The sequence below is a fragment of the Mesoplodon bidens genome (assembly GCF_964165515.1).
Source record: "Mesoplodon bidens genome assembly, contig: HAP1_SCAFFOLD_170, whole genome shotgun sequence".
Lineage (NCBI taxonomy): Eukaryota > Metazoa > Chordata > Mammalia > Artiodactyla > Ziphiidae > Mesoplodon > Mesoplodon bidens.
The window spans coordinates 281,181-302,295 of record NW_027671148.1 but is presented as its reverse complement, the minus strand read 5'-3'; the positions used below and the strand labels follow the sequence as shown (position 1 = coordinate 302,295).

The window sequence follows — 21,115 nt, the reverse complement described above, 5'->3', positions numbered from 1 at the left end:
AATAACCTTTGAAATCACCCAGTCTAAGCTCCCATTGGATGCAAGACCCCATCTACTGCACCCCTGTCAAACGGCCACTCCACTTTACTTGAACAGTCCCAGGGTCAGGGAGAGCACTGATACAATTCTCCATGATGATATACACTTTAACTTTATACCCTTGTGCTTCTCTCTCTGCAGGACAGATTCCTAGAAGTGGGGTTCCTGGGTCAAGGGATGCACACCTTGTACATTTTGGTGACTCCACGGGTTGGGCTGATTTGAGTCAGCGTGTCGGAGTCCCCGGGAGACACAATGAAGGAAGGACTTCCTAACTGTGAATGATGTTCCCCACCTGCTGAGACTACCTGGGCTGGGGTAAGTGTTCAGGAAGAGACCAGACAGTCAGGATGCTGTAGAAGGGATTACAGCCCTGGTGATGAGACCAGTGCAGCCGAGATGATACCTAAGTTCTCTCTGAAATTCGGCCTCGTGGGACAAGGTGGAGAAGCACTCAGAACCTCTCCAGTGTGGTGACTCCCGTAGTGATAGCTCGTTTGTCCCTGACCCTTTTCAACGGTAGAAGGTATTTCCCAGGCGAGTCTCAGAGAGCACCAAAGGCTATGAAGGACTAGCTTTGCCCTGCTCTCCCGAAGCGCCCTGCCCCGTGTTCTTGAGTCCCTGTCGGTGCTTACCACTAGGATTTTGGCATCCTCTGCAGTCGCTGCATCTCCAGTTTGGAACATCGGGGTACTGCTGTAACACTCTACCGGTAGTCTCAGGATATAGACAAGCTTTCCCCAGTAGGAAAAGAGGTCTTGTGCGTCGGAAGAGGTGCACAGCTGCAGATAGAATGTCCGGCCGGTAGCAAGATTCAGGCACAGCTGCTGTTTCTCCCGGTTGTGGATGGAGATCTTGACAAACTTCAAGGGGAGCAGCTTGGTGAGCTCTAGGGTCTTCACGGGCTTGCAACCTCTCCCCTTGGTGATCCCGGCACAGACTTTCCTTGGTCGGGCCAGCAGCATGACGTCAGGTAGTGGGAAGAGGGGGCTGGTGGATGCGACGCCCACAGTCACCGTTCGGACGCGGTTGTCTAGTTCAATCAGTTCTCCTTCCTTGCTGACCTGGATAAAGTCGCTCTCAAACATGGGAGCGTACTTGAAAATGTCATACTCTCCTCCCTCGTACAGTTGTCGTTGCAGGACCCCCATGGAGGTCCTCGACACCCCCACTGAACTGTAGCTATTGGCCGTGTAATGAGGTAAACTCTCACTGCTCATGGCTCTCTTCGTTCAAGACAGAGCCACCAGCCACAAATTGAGTCTCGGAGAGAGAGAGAGAGAGGGAACGAAAGCACCTCGTCACCTCCCTGCAGGACTCTGCCAGAGTCTCTTGACCCGACCCTATTTATACCGCAAGCCCTTTGTGACCCGTCACCATTGCATCACACACCCCTTTGTTGAGCCTCCAAGCCCCCACCCCCTTGGGGCAGGCTCACCAGCCTCCCCCTAAACCAACCACCACGTCCATAGGGAACAGGCTGACCCTGCCAGGGTATACGTGTGGGTAGGCTGGATAGTCTTTCTACTCAAAAGGTTGAGAAAACCCTCCTGCTTTTGTAAATATCTGGGTGGTTTCCAGTCTTGTTGTTGTTACAAATCTCCATCATCTTGGCGCTTCTGCTGAATGATGTCCTGGGGATAAAATCCTGGAAGTGGACCGTGTACTTGCTAAGGGCAGGCATCCTATGGGGATTGCTGTTCTCTGTGCCCCCAGCGTATATAGCACAGTGCTGGCAGGAACTTAGAAAGAGTGCTACCTGTCAGAGTCCCATTGGTACTGTCATTTCCAGGATATGGAGAATTTTCTCACCCATTTTCTCTTTTCAAGGAGGCTAACGTTTTATATTTATATTTTTTTACAGTTTTAGAAACTGTTTTTCTTGTGAAATATAACACACATTCATGAAAGTGAACAAACCATAAATATATAGCTTAATGAGTAACAAGAAAGTGAGCAGCCTTGTAGCTGCCACCCAGAACAAGGAATAGAACCCTGCCAGCCCCTCTTCTGCGTGCTCCCTCCCCACAAAGGGAACCCAACCTTGGCTTCTATTTTTTTCCTTTCCCCCCTTCTTTTTTATTGACGTATAGTTGATTTGCAATGTTGTGTTCCTTTCTGTTGTGTTAATTTCTTCTGTTAATTTCTGATTCAGTTTCATGTGTATTCTTTGTATATTTCATGTATAGTCTTTTTCCTATTCTTTTCCATTATGGTTGATCACAGGATACTGACTATAGCTCTCTGTACTCTACAGTAGGACCCTGCTGTTTATCCACCCTGTAGTTTGTATCTGCTAATCCCAAACTCCCAATCCTTCCCTGCCCCCAACCCCACTGAAAACCCCAAGTCTCTCTTCTATGTCTGGGAGTCTGTTTCTGTTTTGCAGATATGTTCATTTGCATCGTACTTTAGAGTCCATGTATAAGGGCTATCATATGGTGAGAAATGTTATTTTTTAAATAGGCTTCCCAGGTCATCCTTATGCATGTGAATGTTTGAGAACTACTGTCTTCCACTGTGAAGTTATGGCATACTGGGGCTGAAAGAGGCCCCCAAGACCTCCTAGCACAGTGGTTTTCCAACTTGGCTGCTGCACAGTAGAATTATTGGGTGAGATTTTTAAAACTCCCAGTGCTGGAGGGCTTACCCCACTTAAATGTCATCAGAATCTCTGGGATTGGGGTCAGGCTATCAATGTTTTTTTGTTTGTTTGTTTGTTTGTTTTGAAGCTCCCCAGGGAACTCCCAACATACAACCAGGGGTAAGAATCACTGCAGCGGTCCAATCCATTGGTTTTACACTTGGGGACCCCGTGGCTGCCCACCGAGGTACCATTACAGAGAGGCAGAGTGACCCAAGAGTCAGTGGCCCAGACAGGATAGGAACTCAGATTTCCTGACTCCTCGTTAGTGCTGTTTCTACCATATAGATTGTGTCCCTTTGTTGAGCCAAGGACAACCCTGATCCCCCCGTGTTCTGTTTTATCCTACACAAAGTAAAATAACTCCCAATGGTTTGATTTCCTTACAAGCCAGAGAGAGTTTCTGTTTTCATAAGGTGAACCTCTGACCCCAGCTATGGCCTGAAGCTCAGCCCCGGCTGCAGACTTGTCCTCCCTCCACCCTAAGTGCCCTGGAGAAGCCTTGCTGGGAAAACAGGCTTCTCTTTCTGGCAGTGGCTATGCACGTGTGACCTTCGAGCAAGCGACGAAAACCTTTTTCTGTGCTTATTTCCTTGCCTTCTACAGTGTGCCCATAACCAAAGCAAAGTGCTTTGCTGAGAAAAGAATGGTTGTTCAATAACATAGCCTCGTGCTAGGCACAGCACGGACAGCCAATAAATACTTGATGAGTTAAGTAATTAATTCAGCAACGCAAGTATACACATCACACAGTCACTTCCCCCAGCTTGTCTTCTCCCCAAACTATTTACATATTAAATCTTATTTCAAAAGATTCGCAACCTCGCAATGAAAATTTCTGTAGAGTGCATCTATTTCCAGCCCTAGTGAATGGCTTAATGATACTTAATACCTATCTTGTACAACAAAATTTTGATTCTGGGGTCTCAGGCCAAAGCACAATTCGCACCACAGAAGTCACTGTCAAGTCACTACCAGGCGAGGGGACATAGAAAACACAAGATCGCATTTCTTTTGGAGTTGTAAGGTTTCCTTTATTAGAGAAAGTAGGAATTGCCTCTCTAGGGAAGGACCCAAGCAAACCGGGGCTTTGTCTACCTCCCAGTGGTCATGTGTGAGCCTTGGTGCTGAATGGGGAATGACTGAAGTGCCTAAAGACGGAGAGGATCTCACTGGCGGTCTTACTTAGAGTCCCCGAACTGGTGGCGGGCTGGCTCTTCCTCCGTCTGCGAGCTGTCCTCCCCTCCTTTGTCAACTTTGGGGTTTTCATGGCCGCATGAGGACCAGTGGGAGGATGCTTTCTGGGTCTTGTCCCCTCGTGTCCTGTGGTGACCTTCACCTGTCCTGCTGTGATGGGAACTTTTCCTCGATGAAGACGTGTCCTTCTTTCCTTTTTTTCCTTCCAGGCTTCATCCCTGGTGTGGGAGACCTTCTGGCTTCCATCCCGTTCAGACGTGTAGCCTTCGCTCTGCCAGGTGGAGACCATGGGGGCTGCGACCTTCCCTTCAGCTCTTCCAGCAGCAGGCTTGCTGGTTGTGACTGCAGCTGGCAACACCATGCTCATGCTGCTCTCTGGACCATCTGCCCCCGTCGAGGATATGCTGGAAACACCCGCCGAGACCAGGTTCGTGTCCTGCAGGGATAGGCTGGCAGCACCTGCAGTGGCCTGGACGGATCCGCTTTCTCCTGTATCCTCGATGGTGGCTCCCGCCAGGCCCACGGTCATCCCTGCCGCCGATTCTTCGGCGCCTTTCAGGGCTGCAGGTGACTCACGGGGGGCATGATGGATTCCCTCTCCCCCTACATAAGCACAAGACGTGGCTCCAGTCACGTCACGAAGCTTGTGAAGCCCAACCTCATCCTGAACCCTTTCTCTGTGGAGCTCTGTGGTCTGAGCCAAGGGGAGGAGAGACAGGTAAGATAGAGATGACAGAAAGTGAGCTCAGAACTGTCCGCTCCTCTCTCATCCTGGAGCTGAGCAACTCAAGGCCTTATACTTAGAATAACCTTTGAAATCACCCAGTCTAAGCTCCCATGGATGCAAGACCCCATCTACTGCACCCCTGTCAAACGGCCACTCCACTTTACTTGAACAGTCCCAGGGTCAGGGAGAGCACTGATACAATTCTCCATGATGATATACACTTTAACTTTATACCCTTGTGCTTCTCTCTCTGCAGGACAGATTCCTAGAAGTGGGGTTCCTGGGTCAAGGGATGCACACCTTGTACATTTTGGTGACTCCACGGGTTGGGCTGATTTGAGTCAGCGTGTCGGAGTCCCGGGGAGACACAATGAAGGAAGGACTTCCTAACTGTGTATGATGTTCCCCACCTGCTGAGACTACCTGGGCTGGGGTAAGTGTTCAGGAAGAGACCAGACAGTCAGGATGCTGTAGAAGGGATTACAGCCCTGGTGATTAGACCAGTGCAGCCGAGATGATACCTAAGTTCTCTCTATAATTCGGCCTCGTGGGACAAGGTGGAGAAGCACTCAGAACCTCTCCAGTGTGGTGACTCCCGTAGTGATAGCTCGTTTGTCCCTGTCCCTTTTCAATTGTAGAAGGTATTTCCCAGGCGAGTCTCAGAGAGCACCAAAGGCTATGAAGGACCAGCTTTGCCCTGCTCTCCCGAAGCGCCCTGCCCCGTGTTCTTGAGTCCCTGTCGGTGCTTACCACTAGGATTTTGGCATCCTCTGTAGTCGCTGCATCTCCAGTTTGGAACATCGGGGTACTGCTGTAACTGTCTACCGGTGGTCTCAGGATATAGACAAGCTTTTCCCAGTAGGAAAAGAGGTCTTCTTGTGCGTCGGAAGAGGGGCACAGCTGCAGATAGAAAGTCCGGCCGGTAGCAAGATTCAGGCACAGCTGCTGTTTCTCCCGGTTGTGGATGGAGATCTTGACAAACTTCAAGGGGAGCAGCTTGGTGAGCTCTAGGGTCTTCACGGGCTTGCAACCTCTCCCCTTGGTGATCCCGGCACAGACTTTCCTTGGTCGGGCCAGCAGCATGACGTCAGGTAGTGGGAAGAGGGGGCTGGTGGATGCGACGCCCACAGTCACCGTTCGGACGCGGTTGTCTAGGTCAATCAGTTCTCCTTCCTTGCTGACCTGGATATAGTCGCTCTCAAACATGGGAGCGTACTTGAAAATGTCATACTCTCCTCCCTCGTACAGTTGTCGTTGCAGGACCCCCATGGAGGTCCTCGACACCCCCACTGAACTGTAGCTATTGGCCGTGTAATGAGGTAAACTCTCACTGCTCATGGCTCTCTTCGTTCAAGACAGAGCCACCAGCCACAAATTGAGTCTCGGAGAGAGAGAGAGAGAGAGAGGGAACGAAAGCACCTCGTCACCTCCCTGCAGGACTCTGCCAGAGTCTCTTGACCCGACCCTATTTATACCGCAAGCCCTTTGTGACCCGTCACCATCGCATCACACACCCCTTTGTTGAGCCTCCAAGCCCCCACCCCCTTGGGGCAGGCTCACCAGCCTCCCCCTAAACCAACCACCACGTCCATAGGGAACAGGCTGACCCTGCCAGGGTATACGTGTGGGTAGGCTGGATAGTCTTTCTACTCAAAAGGTTGAGAAAACCCTCCTGCTTTTGTAAATATCTGGGTGGTTTCCAGTCTTGTTGTTGTTACAAATCTCCATCATCTTGGCGCTTCTGCTGAATGATGTCCTGGGGATAAAATCCTGGAAGTGGACCGTGTACTTGCTAAGGGCAGGCATCCTATGGGGATTGCTGTTCTCTGTGCCCCCAGCATATATAGCACAGTGCTGGCAGGAACTTAGAAAGAGTGCTACCTGTCAGAGTCCCATTGGTACTGTCATTTCCAGGATATGGAGAATTTTCTCACCCATTTTCTCTTTTCAAGGAGGCTAACGTTTTATATTTATATTTTTTTACAGTTTTAGAAACTGTTTTTCTTGTGAAATATAACACACATTCATGAAAGTGCACAAACCATAAATATATAGCTTAATGAGTAACAAGAAAGTGAGCAGCCTTGTAGCTGCCACCCAGAGCAAGGAATAGAACCCTGCCAGCCCCTCTTCTGCGTGCTCCCTCCCCACAAAGGGAACCCAACCTTGGCTTCTATTTTTTTCCTTTCCACCTTTCTTTTTTATTGACGTATAGATGATTTACAAGGTTGTGTTCCTTTCTCTTCTGTTAATTTCTTCTGTTAATTTCTGATTCAGTTTCATGTGTATTCTTTGTATATTTCATGTATAGTCTTTTTCCTATTCTTTTCCATTATGGTTGATCACAGGATACTGACTATAGCTCTCTGTGCTCTACAGTAGGACCCTGCTGTTTATCCACCCTGTAGTTTGTATCTGCTAATCCCAAACTCCCAATCCTTCCCTGCCCCCAACCCCACTGAAAACCCCAAGTCTCTCTTCTATGTCTGGGAGTCTGTTTCTGTTTTGCAGATATGTTCATTTGCATCGTACTTTAGAGTCCATGTATAAGGGCTGTCATATGGTGAGAAATGTTATTTTTTAAATAGGCTTCCCAGGTCATCCTTATGCATGTGAATGTTTGAGAACTACTGTCTTCCACTGTGAAGTTATGGCATACTGGGGCTGAAAGAGGCCCCCAAGACCTCCTAGCCCAGTGGTTTTCCAACTTGGCTGCTGCACAGTAGAATTATTGGGTGAGATTTTTAAAACTCCCAGTGCTGGAGGGCTTACCCCACTTAAATGTCATCAGAATCTCTGGGATTGGGGTCAGGCTATCAATGTTTTTTTGTTTGTTTGTTTTTTTGTTTTGAAGCTCCCCAGGGAACTCCCAACATACAACCAAGGGTAAGAATCACTGCAGCGGTCCAATCCATTGGTTTTACAGTTGGGGACCCCGTGGCTGCCCACCGAGGTACCATTACAGAGAGGCAGAGTGACCCAAGAGTCAGTGGCCCAGACAGGATAGGAACTCAGATTTCCTGACTCCTCGTTGGTGCTGCTTCTACCATAAAGATTGTGTCCCTTTGTTGAGCCAATGACAACCCTGATCCCCCCGTGTTCTGTTTTATCCTACACAAAGTAAAATAACTCCCAATGGTTTGATTTCCTTACAAGCCAGAGAGAGTTTCTGTTTTCATAAGGTGAACCTCTGACCCCAGCTATGTCCTGAAGCTCAGCCCCGGCTGCAGACTTGTCCTCCCTCCACCCTAAGTGCCCTGGAGAAGCCTTGCTGGGAAAACAGGCTTCTCTTTCTGGCAGTGGCTATGCACGTGTGACCTTCGAGCAAGCGACGAAAACCTTTTTCTGTGCTTATTTCCTTGCCTTCTACAGTGTGCCCATAACCAAAGCAAAGTGCTTTGCTGAGAAAAGGATGGTTGTTCAATAACATAGCCTCGTGCTAGGCACAGCACGGACAGCCAATAAATACTTGATGAGTTAAGTAATTAATTCAGCAATGCAAGTATACACATCACACAGTCACTTCCCCCAGCTTGTCTTCTCCCCAAACTATTTACATATTAAATCTTATTTCAAAAGATTCGCAACCTCGCAATGAAAATTTCTGTAGAGTGCATCTGTTTCCAGCCCTAGTGAATGGCTTAATGATACTTAATACCTATCTTGTACAGCAAAATTTTGATTCTGGGGTCTCAGGCCAAAGCACAATTCGCACCACAGAAGTCACTGTCAAGTCACTACCAGGCGAGGGGACATAGAAAACACAAGATTGCATTTCTTTTGGAGTTGTATGGTTTCCTTTATTAGAGAAAGTAGGAATTGCCTCTCTAGGGAAGGATCCAAGTCAACCGGGGCTTTGTCTACCTCCCAGTGGTCATGTGTGAGCCTTGGTGCTGAATGCGGAATGACTGAAACGCCTAAAGACGGAGCGGATCTCACTGGCGGTCTTACTTAGAGTCCCCGAACTGGTGTCGGACTGGCTCTTCCTCCGTCTGCGAGCTGTCCTCCCCTCCATTGTCAACTTTGGGGTTTTCATGGCCGCATGAGGACCAGTGGGAGGATGCTTTCTGGGTCTTGCCCCTCGTGTCCTGTGGTGACCTTCACCTGTCCTGCGGTGATGGGAACTTTTCCTCGATGAAGACGTGTCCTTCTTTCCTTTTTTTCCTTCCAGGCTTCATCCCTGGGGGGGGAGACCTTCTGGCTTCCATCCCGTTCAGACGTGTAGCCTTCGCTCTGCAAGGTGGAGACCACGGGGGCTGCGACCTTCCCTTCAGCTCTTCCAGCAGCAGGCTTGCTGGTTGTGACTGCAGCTGGCAACACCATGCTCATGCTGCTCTCTGGACCATCTGCCCCCGTCGAGGATATGCTGGCAACACCCGCCGAGACCAGGTTCGTGTCCTGCAGGGATAGGCTGGCAGCACCTGCAGTGGCCTGGACGGATCCGCTTTCTACTGGATCCTCGATGGTGGCTCCCGCCAGGCCCACGGTCATCCCTGCCGCCGATCCTTCGGCGCCTTTCAGGGCTGCAGGTGACTCACGGGGGGCATGATGGATTCCCTCTCCCCCTACATAAGCACAAGACGTGGCTCCAGTCACATCACGAAGCTTGTGAAGCCCAACCTCATCCTGAACCCTTTCTCTGTGGAGCTCTGTGGTCTGAGCCAAGGGGAGGAGAGACAGGTAAGATAGAGATGACAGAAAGTGAGCTCAGAACTGTCCGCTCCTCTCTCATCCTGGAGCTGAGCAACTCAAGGCCTTATACTTAGAATAACCTTTGAAATCACCCAGTCTAAGCTCCCATTGGATGCAAGACCCCATCTACTGCACCCCTGTCAAACGGCCACTCCACTTTACTTGAACAGTCCCAGGGTCAGGGAGAGCACTGATACAATTCTCCATGATGATATACACTTTAACTTTATACCCTTGTGCTTCTCTCTCTGCAGGACAGATTCCTAGAAGTGGGGTTCCTGGGTCAAGGGATGCACACCTTGTACATTTTGGTGACTCCACGGGTTGGGCTGATTTGAGTCAGCGTGTCGGAGTCCCGGGGAGACACAATGAAGGAAGGACTTCCTAACTGTGAATGATGTTCCCCACCTGCTGAGACTACCTGGGCTGGGGTAAGTTTTCAGGAAGAGACCAGACAGTCAGGATGCTGTAGAAGGGATTACAGCCCTGGTGATGAGACCAGTGCAGCCGAGATGATACCTAAGGTCTCTCTGAAACTCGGCCTCGTGGGACAAGGTGGAGAAGCACTCGGAACCTCTCCCGTGTGGTGACTCCCGTAGTGATAGCTCGTTTGTCCCTGACCCTTTCAACGGTAGAAGGTATTTCCCAGGCGAGTCTCAGAGAGCACCAAAGGCTATGAAGGACCAGCTTTGCCCTGCTCTCCCGAAGCGCCCTGCCCCGTGTTCTTGAGTCCCTGTCGGTGCTTACCACTAGGATTTTGGCATCCTCTGTAGTCGCTGCATCTCCAGTTTGGAGCATCGGGGTACTGCTGTAACTGTCTACCGGTGGTCTCAGGATATAGACAAGCTTTTCCCAGTAGGAAAAGAGGTCTTCTTGTGCGTCGGAAGAGGGGCACAGCTGCAGATAGCAAGTCCGGCCGGTAGCAAGATTCAGGCACAGCTGCTGTTTCTCCCGGTTGTGGATGGAGATCTTGACAAACTTCAAGGGGAGCAGCTTGGTGAGCTCTAGGGTCTTCACGGGCTTGCAACCTCTCCCCTTGGTGATCCCGGCACAGACTTTCCTTGGTCGGGCCAGCAGCATGACGTCAGGTAGTGGGAAGAGGGGTCTGGTGGATGCGACGCCCACAGTCACCGTTCGGACGCGGTTGTCTAGGTCAATCAGTTCTCCTTCCTTGCTGACCTGGATATAGTCGCTCTCAAACATGGGAGCGTACTTGAAAATGTCATACTCTCCTCCCTCGTACAGTTGTCGTTGCAGGACCCCCATGGAGGTCCTCGACACCCCCACTGAACTGTAGCTATTGGCCGTGTAATGAGGTAAACTCTCACTGCTCATGGCTCTCTTCGTTCAAGACAGAGCCACCAGCCACAAATTGAGTCTCGGAGAGAGAGAGAGAGAGAGAGGGAACGAAAGCACCTCGTCACCTCCCTGCAGGACTCTGCCAGAGTCTCTTGACCCGACCCTATTTATACCGCAAGCCCTTTGTGACCCGTCACCATCGCATCACACACCCCTTTGTTGAGCCTCCAAGCCCCCACCCCCTTGGGGCAGGCTCACCAGCCTCCCCCTAAACCAACCACCACGTCCATAGGGAACAGGCTGACCCTGCCAGGGTATACGTGTGGGTAGGCTGGATAGTCTTTCTACTCAAAAGGTTGAGAAAACCCTCCTGCTTTTGTAAATATCTGGGTGGTTTCCAGTCTTGTTGTTGTTACAAATCTCCATCATCTTGGCGCTTCTGCTGAATGATGTCCTGGGGATAAAATCCTGGAAGTGGACCGTGTACTTGCTAAGGGCAGGCATCCTATGGGGATTGCTGTTCTCTGTGCCCCCAGCGTATATAGCACAGTGCTGGCAGGAACTTAGAAAGAGTGCTACCTGTCAGAGTCCCATTGGTACTGTCATTTCCAGGATATGGAGAATTTTCTCACCCATTTTCTCTTTTCAAGGAGGCTAACGTTTTATATTTATATTTTTTTACAGTTTTAGAAACTGTTTTTCTTGTGAAATATAACACACATTCATGAAAGTGCACAAACCATAAATATATAGCTTAATGAGTAACAAGAAAGTGAGCAGCCTTGTAGCTGCCACCCAGAGCAAGGAATAGAACCCTGCCAGCCCCTCTTCTGCGTGCTCCCTCCCCACAAAGGGAACCCAACCTTGGCTTCTATTTTTTTCCTTTCCCCCCTTCTTTTTTATTGACGTATAGTTGATTTACAATGTTGTGTTCCTTTCTCTTCTGTTAATTTCTTCTGTTAAATTCTGATTCAGTTTCATGTGTATTCTTTGTATATTTCATGTATAGTCTTTTTCCTATTCTTTTCCATTATGGTTGATCACAGGATACTGACTATAGTTCTCTGTGCTCTACAGTAGGACCCTGCTGTTTATCCACCCTGTAGTTTCTATCTGCTAATCCCAAACTCCCAATCCTTCCCTGCCCCCAACCCCACTGAAAACCCCAAGTCTCTCTTCTATGTCTGGGAGTCTGTTTCTGTTTTGCAGATATGTTCATTTGCATCGTACTTTAGAGTCCATGTATAAGGGATATCATATGGTGAGAAATGTTATTTTTTAAATAGGCTTCCCAGGTGATCCTTATGCATGTGAATGTTTGAGAACTACTGTCTTCCACTGTGAAGTTATGGCATACTGGGGCTGAAAGAGGCCCCCCAGACCTCCTAGCCCAGTGGTTTTCCAACTTGGCTGCTGCACAGTAGAATTATTGGGTGGGATTTTTAAAACTCCCAGTGCTGGAGGGCTTACCCCACTTAAATGTCATCAGAATCTCTGGGATTTGGGTCAGGCTATCAATGTTTTTTTTTTTTGTTTGTTTGTTTGTTTTGAAGCTCCCCAGGGAACTCCCAACATACAACCAAGGGTAAGAATCACTGCACCGGTCCAATCCATTTGTTTTACAGTTGGGGACCCCGTGGCTGCCCACCGAGGTACCATTACAGAGAGGCAGAGTGACCCAAGAGAGTCAGTGGCCCAGACAGGATAGGAACTCAGATTTCCTGACTCCTCGTTGGTGCTGCTTCTACCATAAAGATTGTGTCCCTTTGTTGAGCCAATGACAACCCTGATCCCCCCGTGTTCTGTTTTATCCTACACAAAGTAAAATAACTCCCAATGGTTTGATTTCCTTACAAGCCAGAGAGAGTTTCTGTTTTCATAAGGTGAACCTCTGACCCCAGCTATGGCCTGAAGCTCAGCCCCGGCTGCAGACTTGTCCTCCCTCCACCCTAAGTGCCCTGGAGAAGCCTTGCTGGGAAAACAGGCTTCTATTTCTGGCAGTGGCTATGCACGTGTGACCTTCGAGCAAGCGACGAAAACCTTTTTCTGTGCTTATTTCCTTGCCTTCTACAGAGTGCCCATAACCAAAGCAAAGTGCTTTGCTGAGAAAAGGATGGTTGTTCAATAACATAGCCTCGTGCTAGGCACAGAACGGACAGCCAATAAATACTTGATGAGTTAAGTAATTAATTCAGCAACGCAAGTATACACATCACACAGTCACTTCCCCCAGCTTGTCTTCTCCCCAAACTATTTACATATTAAATCTTATTTCAAAAGATTCGCAACCTCGCAATGAAAATTTCTGTAGAGTGCATCTATTTCCAGCCCTAGTGAATGGCTTAATGATACTTAATACCTATCTTGTACAACAAAATTTTGATTCAGGTGTCTCAGGCCAAAGCACAATTCGCACCACAGAAGTCACTGTCAAGTCACTACCAGGCGAGGGGACATAGAAAACACAAGATAGCATTTCTTTTGGAGTTGTATGGTTTCCTTTATTAGAGAAAGTAGGAATTGCCACTCTAGGGAAGGATCCAAGCCAACCGGGGCTTTGTCTACCTCCCAGTGGTCATGTGTGAGCCTTGGTGCTGAATGGGGAATGACTGAAGCGCCTAAAGACGGAGAGGATCCCACTGGCGGTCTTACTTAGAGTCCCCGAACTGGTGGCGGGCTGGCTCTTCCTCCGTCTGCGAGCTGTCATCCCCTCCTTTGTCAACTTTGGGGTTTTCATGGCCGCATGAGGACCAGTCGGAGGATGCTTTCTGGGTCTTGCCCCTCGTGTCCTGTGGTGACCTTCACCTGTCCTGCGGTGATGGGAACTTTTCCTCGATGAAGACGTGTCCTTCTTTCCTTTTTTTCCTTCCAGGCTTCATCCCTGGGGTGGGAGACCTTCTGGCTTCCATCCCGTTCAGACGTGTAGCCTTCGCTCTGCAAGGTGGAGACCACGGGGGCTGCGACCTTCCCTTCAGCTCTTCCAGCAGCAGGCTTGCTGGTTGTGACTGCAGCTGGCAACACCATGCTCATGCTGCTCTCTGGACCATCTGCCCCCGTCGAGGATGTGCTGGCAACACCCGCCGAGACCAGGTTCGTGTCCTGCAGGGATAGGCTGGCAGCACCTGCAGTGGCCTGGACGGATCCTCTTTCTCCTGGATCCTCGATGGTGGCTCCCGCTAGGCCCACGGTCATCCCTGCCGCCGATCCTTCAGCGCCTTTCAGGGCTGCAGGTGACCCACGGGGGGCATGATGGATTCCCTCTCCCCCCACATAAGCACAAGACGTGGCTCCAGTCACGTCACGAAGCTTGTGAAGCCCAAACTCATCCTGATCCCTTTCTCTGTGGAGCTCTGTGGTCTGAGCCAATGGGAGGAGAGACAGGTAAGATAGAGATGACAGAAAGTGAGCTCAGAACTGTCCGCTCCTCTTTCATCCTGGAGCTGAGCAACTCAAGGCCTTATACTTAGAATAACCTTTGAAATCACCCAGTCTAAGCTCCCATTGGATGCAAGACCCCATCTACTGCACCCCTGTCAAACGGCCACTCCACTTTATTTGAAGAGTCCCAGGGTCAGGGAGAGCACTGATACAATTCTCCATGATGATATACACTTTAACTTTATACCCTTGTGCTTCTCTCTCTGCAGGACAGATTCCTAGAAGTGGGGTTCCTGGGTCAAGGGATGCACACCTTGTACATTTTGGTGACTCCACGGGTTGGGCTGATTTGAGTCAGCGTGTCGGAGTCCCGGGGAGACACAATGAAGGAAGGACTTCCTAACTGTGAATGATGTTCCCCGCCTGCTGAGACTACCTGGGCTGGGGCAAGTGTTCAGGAAGAGACCAGACAGTCAGGGTGCTGTAGAAGGGATTACAGCCCTGGTGATGAGACCAGGGCAGCCGAGATGATACCTAAGGTCTCCCTGAAATTCGACCTCGTGGGACAAGGTGGAGAAGCACTCAGAACCTCTCCAGTGTGGTGACTCCCGTAGTGATAGCTCGTTTGTCCCTGACCCTTTTCAACGGTAGAAGGTATTTCCCAGGCGAGTCTCAGAGAGCACGAGAGGCTATGAAGGACCAGCTTTGCCCTGCTCTCCCGAAGCGCCCTGCCCCGTGTTCTTGAGTCCCTGTCGGTGCTTACCACTAGGATTTTGGCATCCCCTGTAGTTGCTGCATCTCCAGTTTGGAACATCGGGGTACTGCTGTAACTGTCTACCGGTGGTCTCAGGATATAGACAAGCTTTTCCCAGTAGGAAAAGAGGTCTTCTTGTGCGTCGGAAGAGGGGCACAGCTGCAGATAGAAAGTCCGGCCGGTAGCAAGATTCAGGCACAGCTGCTGTTTCTCCCGGTTGTGGATGGAGATCTTGACAAACTTCAAGGGGAGCAGCTTGGTGAGCTCTAGGGTCTTCACGGGCTTGCAACCTCTCCCCTTGGTGATCCCGGCACAGACTTTCCTTGGTCGGGCCAGCAGCATGACGTCAGGTAGTGGGAAGAGGGGGCTGGTGGATGCGACGCCCACAGTCACCGTTCGGACGCGGTTGTCTAGTTCAATCAGTTCTCCTTCCTTGCTGACCTGGATAAAGTCGCTCTCAAACATGGGAGCGTACTTGAAAATGTCATACTCTCATCCCTCGTACAGTTGTCGTTGCAGGACCCCCATGGAGGTCCTAGACACCCCCACTGAACTGTAGCTATTGGCCGTGTAATGAGGTAAACTCTCACTGCTCATGGCTCTCTTCGTTCAAGACAGAGCCACCAGCCACAAATTGAGTCTCGGAGAGAGAGAGAGAGAGGGAACGAAAGCACCTCGTCACCTCCCTGCAGGACTCTGCCAGAGTCTCTTGACCCGACACTATTTAAACCGCAAGCCCATTGTGACCCGTCACCATCGCATCACACACCCCTTTGTTGAGCCTCCAAGCCCCCACACCCTTGGGGCAGGCTCACCAGCCTCCCCCTAAACCAACCACCACGTCCATAGGGAACAGGCTGACCCTGCCAGGGTATACATGTGGGTAGGCTGGATAGTCTTTCTACTCAAAAGGTTGAGAAAACCCTCCTGCTTTTGTAAATATCTGTGTGGTTTCCAGTCTTGTTGTTGTTACAAATCTCCATCATCTTGGCGCTTCTGCTGAATGATGTCCTGGGGATAAAATCCTGGAAGTGGACCGTGTACTTGCTAAGGGCAGGCATCCTATGGGGATTGCTGTTCTCTGTGCCCCCAGCGTATATAGCACAGTGCTGGCAGGAACTTAGAAAGAGTGCTACCTGTCAGAGTCCCATTGGTACTGTCATTTCCAGGATATGGAGAATTTTCTCACCCATTTTCTCTTTTCAAGGAGGCTAACGTTTTATATTTATATTTTTTTACAGATTTAGAAACTGTTTTTCTTGTGAAATATAACACACATTCATGAAAGTGCACAAACCATAAATATATAGCTTAATGAGTAACAAGAAAGTGAGCAGCCTTGTAGCTGCCACCCAGAGCAAGGAATAGAACCCTGCCAGCCCCTCTTCTGCGTGCTCCCTCCCCACAAAGGGAACCCAACCTTGGCTTCTATTTTTTTCCTTTCCCCCCTTCTTTTTTATTGACATATAGTTGATTTACAATGTTGTGTTCCTTTCTGTTGTGTTAATTTCTTCTGTTAATTTCTGATTCAGTTTCATGTGTATTCTTTGTGTATTTCATGTATAGTCTTTTTCCTATTCTTTTCCATTATGGTTGATCACAGGATACTGACTATAGCTCTCTGTGCTCTACAGTAGGACCCTGCTGTTTATCCACCCTGTAGTTTGTATCTGCTAATCCCAAACTCCCAATCCTTCCCTGCCCCCAACCCCACTGAAAACCCCAAGTCTCTCTTCTATGTCTGGGAATCTGTTTCTGTTTTGCAGATATGTTCATTTGCATCGTACTTTAGAGTCCATGTATAAGGGCTATCATATGGTGAGAAATGCTATTTTTTAAATAGGCTTCCCAGGTCATCCTTATGCATGTGAATGTTTGAGAACTACTGTCTTCCACTGTGAAGTTATGGCATACTGGGGCTGAAAGAGGCCCCCAAGACCTCCTAGCCCAGTGGTTTTCCAACTTGGCTGCTGCACATTAGAATTATTGGGTGAGATTTTTAAAACTCCCAGTGCTGGAGGGCTTACCCCACTTAAATGTCATCAGAATCTCTGGGATTGGGGTCAGGCTATCAATGTTTATTTGTTTGTTTGTTTGTTTGTTTTGAAGCTCCCCAGGGAACTCCCAACATACAACCAAGGGTAAGAATCACTGCAGCGGTCCAATCCATTGGTTTTACAGTTGGGGACCCCGTGGCTGCCCACCGAGGTACCATTACAGAGAGGCAGAGTGACCCAAGAGAGTCAGTGGCCCAGACAGGATAGGAACTCAGATTTCCTGACTCCTCGTTGGTGCTGCTTTTACCATAAAGATTGTGTCCCTTTGTTGAGCCAATGACAACCCTGATCCCCCCGTGTTCTGTTTTATCCTTCACAAAGTAAAATAACTCCCAATGGTTTGATTTCCTTACAAGCCAGAGAGAGTTTCTGTTTTCATAAGGTGAACCTCTGACCCCAGCTATGGCCTGAAGCTCAGCCCTGGCTGCAGACTTGTCCTCCCTCCACCCTAAGTACCCTGGAGAATCCTTGCTGGGAAAACAGGCTTCTCTTTCTGGCAGTGGCTATGCACGTGTGACCTTCGAGCAAGCGACGAAAACCTTTTTCTGTGCTTATTTCCTTGCCTTCTACAGAGTTCCCATAACGAAACCAAAGTGCTTTGCTGAGAAGAGGATTGTTTTTCAATAACATAGCCTCGTGCTAGGCACAGAACGGACAGCCAATAAATACTTGATGAGTTAAGTAATTAATTCAGCAACGCAAGTATAAACATCACACAGTCACTTCCCCCAGCTTGTCTTCTCCCCAAACTATTTACATATTAAATCTTATTTCAAAAGATTCGCAACCTCGCAATGAAAATTTCTGTAGAGTGCATCTATTTCCAGCCCTAGTGAATGGCATAATGATACTTAATACCTATCTTGTACAACAAAATTTTGATTCTGGAGTCTCAGGCCAAAGCACAATTCGCACCACAGAAGTCACTGTCAAGGCACTACCAGGCGAGGGGACATAGAAAACACAAGATAGCATTTCTTTTGGAGTTGTATGGTTTCCTTTATTAGAGAAAGTAGGAATTGCCTCTCTAGGGAGGGATCCAAGCCAACCGGGGCTTTGTCTAACTCCCAGTGGTCATGTGTGAGCCTTGGTGCTGAATGGGGAATGACTGAAGCGCCTAAAGACGGAGAGGATCTCACTGGCGGTCTTACTTAGAGTCCCCGATCTGGTGGCGGGCTGGCTCTTCCTCCGTCTGCGAGCTGTCCTCCCCTCCTTTGTCAACTTTGGGGTTTTCATGGCCGCATGAGGACCAGTGGGAGGATGCTTTCTGGGTCTTGCCCCTCGTGTCCTGTGGTGACCTTCACCTGTCCTGCGGTGATGGGAACTTTTCCTCGATGAAGACGTGTCCTTCTTTCCTTCTTTTCCTTCCAGGCTTCATCCCTGGGGTGGGAGACCTTCTGGCTTCCGTCCCGTTCAGACGTGTAGCCTTCGCTCTGCAAGGTGGAGACCACAGGGGCTGCGACCTTCCCTTCAGCTCTTCCAGCAGCAGGCTTGCTGGTTGTGACTGCAGCTGGCAACACCATGCTCATGCTGCTCTCTGGACCATCTGCCCCCGTCGAGGATGTGCTGGCAACACCCGCCGAGACCAGGTTCGTGTCCTGCAGGGATAGGCCGGCAGCACCTGCAGTGGCCTGGCCGGATCCGCTTTCTCCTGGATACTCGATGGTGGCTCCCACCAGGCCCACGGTCATCCCTGCCGCCGATCCTTCGGCGCCTTTCAGGGCTGCAGTTGATCCATGGGGGGCATGATGGATTCCCTCTCCCCCCACATAAGCACAAGACGTGGCTCCAGTCACGTCACGAAGCTTGTGAAGCCCAACCTCATCCTGATCCCTTTCTCTGTGGAGCTCTGTGGTCTGAGCCAAGGGGAGGAGAGACAGGTAAGATAGAGATGACAGAAAGTGAGCTCAGAACTGTCCGCTCCTCTCTCATCCTGGAGCTGAGCAACTCAAGGCCTTATACTTAGAATAACCTTTGAAATCACCCAGTCTAAGCTCTCATTGGATGCAAGACCCCATCTACTGCACCCCTGTCATACGGCCACTCCACTTTACTTGAACAGTCCCAGGGTCCGGGAGAGCACTGATACAATTCTCCATGATGATATACACTTTAACTTTATACCCTTGTGCTTCTCTCTCTGCAGGACAGATTCCTAGAAGTGGGGTTCCTGGGTCAAGGGATGCACACCTTGTACATTTTGGTGACTCCACGGGTTGGGCTGATTTGAGTCAGCGTGTCGGAGTCCCGGGGAGACACAATGAAGGAAGGACTTCCTAACTGTGAATGATGTTCCCCACCTGCTGAGACTACCTGGGCTGGGGTAAGTGTTCAGGAAGATACCAGACAGTCAGGATGCTGTAGAAGGGATTACAGCCCTGGTGATGAGACCAGTGCAGCCGAGATGATATCTAAGGTCTCTCTGAAACTCGGCCTCGTGGGACAAGGTGGAGAAGCACTCGGAACCTCTCCCGTGTGGTGACTCCCGTAGTGATAGCTCGTTTGTCCCTGACCCTTTTCAACGGTAGAAGGTATTTCCCAGGCGAGTCTCAGAGAGCACCAAAGGCTATGAAGGACCAGCTTTGCCTTGCTCACCCGAAGCGCCCTACCACGTGTTCTTGAGTCCCTGTCGGTACTTACCACTAGGATTTTGGCATCCTCTGTAGTCGCTGCATCTCCAGTTTGGAGCATCGGGGTACTGCTGTAACTGTCTACCGGTGGTCTCAGGATATAGACAAGCTTTTCCCAATAGGAAAAGAGGTCTTCTTGTGCGTCGGAAGAGGGGCACAGCTGCAGATAGAAAGTCCGGCCGGTAGCAAGATTCAGGCACAGCTGCTGTTTCTCCCGGTTGTGGATGGAGATCTTGACAAACTTCAAGGGGAGCAGCTTGGTGAGCTCTAGGGTCTTCATGGGCTTGCAACCTCTCCCCTTGGTGATCCCGGCACAGACTTTCCTTGGTCGGGCCAGCAGCATGACGTCAGGTAGTGGGAAGAGGGGGTTGGTGGATGCGACGCCCACAGTCACCGTTCGGACGCGGTTGTCTAGTTCAATCAGTTTTCCTTCCTTGCTGACCTGGATATAGTCGCTCTCAAACATGGGAGCGTACTTGAAAATGTCATACTCTCCTCCCTCGTACAGTTGTCGTTGCAGGACCCCCATGGAGGTCCTCGACACCCCCACTGAACTGTAGCTATTGGCCGTGTAATGAGGTAAACTCTCACTGCTCATGGCTCTCTTCGTTCAAGACAGAGCCACCAGCCACAAATTGAGTCTCGGAGAGAGAGAGAGAGAGAGAGGGAACGAAAGCACCTCGTCACCTCCCTGCAGGACTCTGCCAGAGTCTCTTGACCCGACCCTATTTATACCGCAAGCCCTTTGTGACCCGTCACCATCGCATCACACACCCCTTTGTTGAGCCTCCAAGCCCCCACCCCCTTGGGGCAGGCTCACCAGCCTCCCCCTAAACCAACCACCACGTCCATAGGGAACAGGCTGACCCTGCCAGGGTATAGGTGTGGGTAGGCTGGATAGTCTTTCTACTCAAAAGGTTGAGAAAACCCTCCTGCCTTTGTAAATATCTGGGTGGTTACCAGTCTTGTTGTTGTTACAAATCTCCATCATCTTGGCGCTTCTGCGGAATGATGTCCTGGGGATAAAATCCTGGAAGTGGACCGTGTACTTGCTAAGGGCAGGCATCCTATGGGGATTGCTGTTCTCTGTGCCCCCAGCGTATATAGCACAGTGCTGGCAGGAACTTAGAAAGAGTGCTACCTGTCAGAGTCCCATTGGTACTGTCATTTCCAGGATATGGAGAATTTTCTCACCCATTTTCTCTTTTCAAGGAGGCTAACGTTTTATATTTATATTTTTTTACAGTTTTAGAAACTGTTTTTCTTGTGAAATATAACACACATTCATGAAAGTGCACAAACCATAAATATATAGCTTAATGAGTAACAAGAAAGTGAGCAGCCTTGTAGCTGCCACCCAGAGCAAGGAATAGAACCCTGCCAGCCCCTCTTCTGCGTGCTCCCTCCCCACAAAGGGAACCCAACCTTGGCTTCTATTTTTTTCCTTTCCCCCCTTCTTTTTTATTGACGTATAGTTGATTTGCAATGTTGTGTTCCTTTCTGTTCTGTTAATTTCTTCTGTTAATTTCTGATTCAGTTTCATGTGTATTCTTTGTATATTTCATGTATAGTCTTTTTCCTATTCTTTTCCATTATAGTTGATCACAGGATACTGACTATAGCTCTCTGTGCTCTACAGTAGGACCCTGCTGTTTATCCACCCTGTAGTTTGTATCTGATAATCCCAAACTCCCAATC

At 49.6% G+C, this 21,115-nt stretch overlaps 1 pseudogene across 1 annotated transcript; it reads right to left on the bottom strand.

Moving 5' to 3' along the window:
* Positions 1–8,481: 8,481 nt before the first annotated feature.
* LOC308611733 (Golgi-associated RAB2B interactor protein 3-like) lies at positions 8,482–15,258 on the bottom strand (annotated as a pseudogene). Its single transcript has 3 exons — positions 15,178–15,258; positions 10,195–10,307; positions 8,482–8,524 (listed from the first exon to the last, which is right to left on the bottom strand). The product of its transcript is annotated as a Golgi-associated RAB2B interactor protein 3-like (transcript).
* Between the last annotated feature and the right edge of the window lie 5,857 nt (positions 15,259–21,115).